Source organism: Lonchura striata, chromosome 12 (assembly GCF_046129695.1).
Source record: "Lonchura striata isolate bLonStr1 chromosome 12, bLonStr1.mat, whole genome shotgun sequence".
Classification (NCBI taxonomy): domain Eukaryota; kingdom Metazoa; phylum Chordata; class Aves; order Passeriformes; family Estrildidae; genus Lonchura; species Lonchura striata.
Genome location: NC_134614.1, coordinates 12,561,790 through 12,568,160, shown reverse-complemented (window position 1 = coordinate 12,568,160; position 6,371 = coordinate 12,561,790). Strand labels below are relative to the sequence as shown.

At 48.4% G+C, this 6,371-nt stretch overlaps 1 long non-coding RNA gene across 1 annotated transcript; it reads right to left on the bottom strand.

The window, feature by feature from the left end:
- Positions 1 to 4,633: 4,633 nt before the first annotated feature.
- Positions 4,634 to 5,654, bottom strand: LOC116184089 (uncharacterized). The gene is made up of 2 exons (XR_004148825.2): positions 5,586 to 5,654; positions 4,634 to 4,919 (listed from the first exon to the last, which is right to left on the bottom strand). It is a non-coding gene; the product is annotated as an uncharacterized LOC116184089 (long non-coding RNA).
- Between the last annotated feature and the right edge of the window lie 717 nt (positions 5,655 to 6,371).

Sequence of the window (6,371 nt, the reverse complement as noted above, 5' to 3'; positions counted from 1 at the left end):
CACTCGGCCTTACCCTGGATGACTTTTTCAGGCCAGTGGCTGATGCTCAAAATGCAATCACAGTCGTCAAGGTTTGAATGCAAAGCGTGAACTGCGGCTAACAACAGCCACCCTCGTTGTAAGGAAAAAAGAATAATGAGATAATTGCAGTTTAAATTACTAAGCAACAGTCTCTCTGACAATGAACTTAGTAACGCTCTGCCATCTATTTAATCACACTAATGAGACAGAACAACTCCACTTAGATACAAATTACTCTGCATTTCATTTAAATAAAGGTCAGAGGGCTAAAAGCCACACAAGCCACCACACTTCTGCTGTACAACACACCCAGCAACAGGCATCCTTTTTTTTCTAGAGGGGACCCAGCCTTTCTGGCTCTGAGCTGCCAAGGCAGAGCTGCATAGGGCATCTTGCTCAAACCTCCCAGTTCTGCTTCCCAGCTGCCTGCCTGTGTGTGGGCCTTGGGCTTCTCCAGCTCAGGAATGGCTCCTTGGTTTGGGGAGGTGAGCACTGGTTCACCAAAGAGGTTTAGAGGGCAAGAGATCTCTGGCTTCTAATTGCTCTAAAGTAAAAGCATGGCTAGAGTCTTGTGTAAGAGACAATTATACCCCATAGTTCTCACTGCATAAAATATGCCTCTTGTTCATCAGACTGACAGTCAAAGCCAAGCAGGCCTGCTTGGTGACAGTGTTCTCATTTATCTGGCTGGTACCATCATGATTACCTTAATATAAAAATCTGGTTTTGTGTGTCTCTCTCACCATTTAAACCTGACAACTTCCCTTGAATATTAAAATTTTGTTTCAAATCTATGCCTCTTTGGGCTGAAGCTGAACTTGAGAAGGCAGGTCTGTAATTTGCTGAAGAAATCTGACTGGCAGTTATGACTGGACATTGACACAGTTTTAATCTGTTTTTACAAGTCCAGAGCTAGCCCAGGCTCACATCTGATTTATGTTCCTTTGCTGCAGGGAGAGGAGATCTGAGGTGACCATGGGACCCTTCCCCAGTGGGTGGCTGCATGGGCCCACCAGAGGCTGGGAATACTCCCCCATGCTCACAGCAGCAATAGGTTTCCTCAAACCTCACTCCTTGCTGCACTTCTTTGCGTTCCTCTTAATTAGCGGGGGAGTAATTCCAGCCTATTCAAGTTACTTGGCATCTCCTACCTCCTCCACGATCAGCTTCCCTGATACAGTTCATGCCTGTAATAAGATGTCAGCATTGAGTTCAGCTTGGCAAGCCTTTCCTTCCCACACTGCTCTTGCCTGCACATGTCCTAGAGTCACTTCCTAATCTTCCAGCCCCCCATCCCATCAGGTCCAGGATGAACCTCCAGCTAGCTGTGCTCCTAGACACACAAGGCAGGCTGATCCTTTGGCTGCGTGGCCAGTGACCCTGCAGTCCAGGTGACCCCACAGCACTTTGTGAAGCATTTTCCCCTGAAAAATTGTGTGAGGCCAGGTAAGGAGCTGTAGCTGCAGGAGTCACTGCAATAGCAATGCAACTCAACCCTCCTCCTCATGGCCAGGACAAAGAAGATGCACTTAAGCCTGTGAAGATCTGCTCATGCAGGCAGTTTCCCCCACTGCCTACAGCATTCACAAAACAAATAGGCAACAAATGTTCCCATTCCACAAACACCTTCCTCTCCCTTGTGTACACTGTGTATATATACACATATGTACAATTAAGTGCCAGACAGACAGTTTAAAAGAACAAGCACTTCCTGTTATTTACTGAACTGGTACAATACAGGAAGCAGCAGAGTAAGCTTCTCCCTCCTGGTCTGTCAAATTCACAATCCAGAGGACACACCTTCAAGTATAAAGTTAATGCATTTTTATTTTTTTCATATCCCTTCCTAAGGAGCTAAGAATTTAACCTTTTACAGAGGGCATGGACTGGTGTAAAATTCCCAGTCAAAATAATTCAGTATTATTCTTACCATTTGAGGGTTGCAAAATTTCATTTATATGAAAACCAAGACCCTGAATCAAATAATTATAAACCTCCCAAAATTCAACCACTTCTTTCCAATCCAGTTTCAACCCAATACAATGTTCTAACTGCATATTCCCCATCAACAATCTTAATTCCATGCTTTGTCTACATGGTGTGGTCTGTGCCATTTTTACGTGCCTGTGGTAGCTCAAATTAATTCACGTGGTTCTAGCTATTATTTGCTTGCAAAACATTTCATCAGAGGATGTGTCTGATTCAGGACTGAAAAAGCCAGGCCACTAAAGGAGGACAGTGCTTCACGAAGTAGCAGGGAAACATCATCAAGGTGTCTTGCATGGAAATAGATTCCATGCTCTGTCTTCAGTCCTCCCAAGGTCAAAAATAGTAATTATGGGCATGGAGCTAGGAGAAGAAGGATAGCAATGCATTGGGCTATTTTGGCATAGGGCAGCAGCAAAGCCAGCACTTTCTGTTTCTCCTGAGCAGTTACATATTGATGGATGGGTCACATAAGAAAAACACAACTGGACTTTGTTTACTGGATAGAGGCATGGCTCTGCAATTTCTCAAGAACTACAGGGATGTAGAGGTGACAGCAGCTGCTCCACCAGGTAAGGTGTGAGGGACTGCAGGTGAAGCATCAGTGCTTTCCTGAAAAAGGCTATGATTAATGCAAAGGGTTTTCTCCACCCCAAGTTCCTTTCAGCTAATCTGACCAGACCCAGGGACCACAGGCAAAAACCATTGGTAATTTATGGTTTAAGGTTTAATTTGTTGGCTGTGCATCAGGCAAGCAGACAGCACCTGTGAGCCACCTATGTTGGTAATGGGGCCAGCAGCAGCGCACTGCTGGGAAGGGACTGAGTGTGGCAGCCCAGGTGCCTGTGCTTGTTGGGCTCCTGCAGGAGTCTGAGCTGGCTGTTTGTGCCCATGTCCTGCTGCAGCCTGCTCTGCTGCCTGGGGAAGAGGAAGGAGTGCAATCAGAAAAGAGGGCAGCAACAAAGAGCTGCCTCTGAGCCAGGGACACACGCAAACCACTACCTAGCCTGACACAGGAGATCTTCAGCCTCAAGGTGAACAGGGACTCTTCACAGACCCACTCCCAAATCCACTCCTGTGGGTTTCAGATGAGATCCCCAGCCTCAGAAAGTTTGTCTTACCCATCTGCCATACAACACGCTGGAAACAGTGTCCATGGGCTGCTAACAGAGATCTGTCTTGGTCTCCTGACAACAAAATGCCAGTTACAGCCGTGTCCTCTCACTGCCTTCCCTTCACCAGTCCTGTCTGCCCAGGCTGTAACTCTCCAGTGGGACTCCTACCTACTGATCTGCTGCCACGGCAGAATTCATGTGCTATTGTAGGATGAAACAACTTGCCAAAAAACACATTAAAAGAACAATACAGAGATAGCAAGTTCCCAAAGGTTAGGAGAGGGCAGAGAGAGGGTTTTATCCATACAACCTTTCCTAAGTTTTCCTGCTGGACATGGCAAAGCCTTTAAATGCACAGATAGGACCCCAGCTCCTGGTGGGCACTGGTAACACTGGAGGTATACAGCCATGGCCACTCTGGCACAGTGACATCACCCACACATGGTCTTCCAGCACTATTGGGAGGCTGTACTGGGAATCTGTCAGGCTGGTGGGCTGTGGCTGGGGCAGCAGACTGCAGCTAGAGTGAAAACCCAAACACACAAAGGTTTGGGTCAGCTCCTTACTCCTGCCTCCCATGCCAGTGCTGCGGTGCTCCGTGGGCGACCATCTCAGCTGCAGCTGAAGCCAGGAAGAGCTGGCAGTTTCAGTTTCCTCTTGTGCTCTAGGCTGTGGCAGCCCCATCCCCCAGTGCCTGATCTCCTGCATCTTCACTTGCTGATTCTCCTTCTTCTGAGCCTCCCTTAGGCACTCCTTGGTAAGTCCCTCTGCTCCTTTCTCCATCCCACAGGGCCAGGCAGTGGTACAAAGGCTGTTCCAGCAGGCCAGATTAATTATCTCCATTTGTATTATTATTTGTGGAGTACTAATTTTTATCATGCTTAAGGCCAGATCCCTGTGTCTGGGATTGCACTTTCTTCTTCAGGCTTTGGCCAGAGACCTCAATCTTGGTTGGGGCACCCAGACCTTGCCCAGCAGCTCTGCTCTCTGCCCTCTATATGGTCACAGTTTCATGATTTTGCCTTCAGCAAACAGGCCCACCTCCCCAGCATGCACAGTAGCATGACTAAGAGCTGAAACTCCTCCAGTGAACATTCTGGGAGCTTCCCAAGCTGAGTGATACTGGGCTTTGGCTGGTGTCCCACAGACACACGCCCCACCACACCTACCCACCTGGTACTGCCAAAATGTCACCAGCACTGCTCAGTGCAGACTATTTAGGGCAGGAGTAAGTTAGTTCAGCTATAAACATCAATCAATATAAGCTTGTCCTTCAGCTGCTTTAAACCTGCCACCCCTGCCTCTGAATACCATTTTCACTTCTTCAGCCACTTTGCACAGCCCAGAGGTAAAACACAAATCCTGCTCCCTCTTCTGTGGGATCAGGGCTGGTCTCAGCAGACCTTTTGGGAGGTGTCTGCGGGCAAGAGAAGGTCAAAAGCTTTGTCTCAGCAGCTGCAGACATCCCTCATTGAGTACCTCAAGTAAAGAATTGGTTAAAACTTCTCATCCCCATTCAACAGATTTAATGCTTGCAAGATTTTACATCAGTAAGTCAAATGAGAGAAATAAAAGCTGGCAGAAATAGCAATTGAAAGGGGACTGTCTGTATTTCACACATCACAGGGTGCCTTTTGTGCAGGAAGGAAAGTGCTTCTGATGCCTCACTCACCACGATCTATCTTGCTGCAGGTGGGCCAGGTGTTGTCTGCAGTGCCTCCTTCCTCACAAAAACCAAGTGTGGCTCCAGCTTGTGACAGCAGACTCACCAGCAGCTCTGTCCCCTGCCCATCAAGTCTGCAGAAACCAAATAAACACAGGCTCAGGCTGCAGACACGCTGGCACTAATGCCCCACTGAAGAAAGCAAAGCCTCCCTCCTTTTCCCTTCCACCCCTCAGTGTGCCCCCAGAGGCACTCCCCACATTGCTCTTGCATTTTATCTCCTGTGGAGGAGCTTGGATGTGGGTTTCCTCCTGTTCCTTCCCCTTGCCTGCTCCTCCTGTTGGTTTCCCCCTGAGCAATCATGCATGTTACTGCAGTCATCAAGGAGGAGATGATGCTGTTGAAGTCAAAGCATAACTCCATGTGCCTTTTAGCAGTTAAGCATTTTCATCCCACCTTGAAGGGGAAAACTCTGAGGTCTAGCTCATATAAAAAAAAATACAACTAAATCTCTTTAGTCATGGAAGTGCAAAATCCTTCCCTTCAGTGGGTTTGTTCCCCCTGAAGAGCTGATGGTGCTGAAGGCAGAGCCCACAGTACTGCAGGGCAGGCTGGCAGGGGCTGTGAGCTCCCATGACCGAGTCCCCTTGGGACCATGGCCTGGGGGGGAGCTCAGCTTCATCTGATGGGCACCACAGAAGAATGGGCTGAGCTACTGCAGGTTCCACAGTTAGTTCATGGGGCTTCCCAAGCAGCTTGCTTCACTTGCTAGCAGATCAGTCCCAAAAAAATGCTGTAACCTGCGTGTCCATGGCTGTGATTCGCAACTTGCTGTCTCTTGATGAAGAATCTCAGTCCTTCTCTACCATCCAGCTATGGTTTTCTCCACCAGCTTTCCTAACCAGCTCTCCATGGATAAGAATGCAAGCCAGAAGACCCACATGAGAGTTGGGAAGGATGGGGATGAGCAGAGCTGTTTCCCAACTGGGATGAACAAGCTCCATCAGGTCTGCAGGACCCAGGGAGCTGGCAGCAGCAAGCGCTCCTGGCCCATTGCCCCTGCAGCAGCAGCACTCCAGGCAATGCCAAGTGAATAGACTGAATCAGCACTGATTGGGAATGTAATTTCTTGTGAATTCAGTCTTCCCATCTATCCCTTCTCTGCAGTTTCTCATGCTGCTTCAGGAACTCTTCCTCGTGCTATTTTTAGTACCTGGTTACATCACTGCCAGCATCTGCTGCTTTGAAATAGGCAGTGGCTGCAAACATCCAGGCATCAGCAACCGTGAGCTGTAAGGTTGTAAGGATGGGAGCTTTATCACACAGCCAGCAGACAAGCAGGCTGCACCAGCCAGCTGCTGGATAGAGCCTCTCAATCGTGCCCAGCAGGGAGGAGGAGCACCCTGCTGCAAGAGCCCCCGCTTCCCTCAGGACCGGGGGATGCTTTCTGACAGCACTGCCATTGCCTAGCTCTGCAACACCAAGCAAGTTAATTAATTCTCTGTGCTTCTCCTCTTTCCAAAGAGAGTGTTTATGTTGACCTACTTCTTATAGAGAAATTTGCAAAGGGTTTCAATGCCCATGAT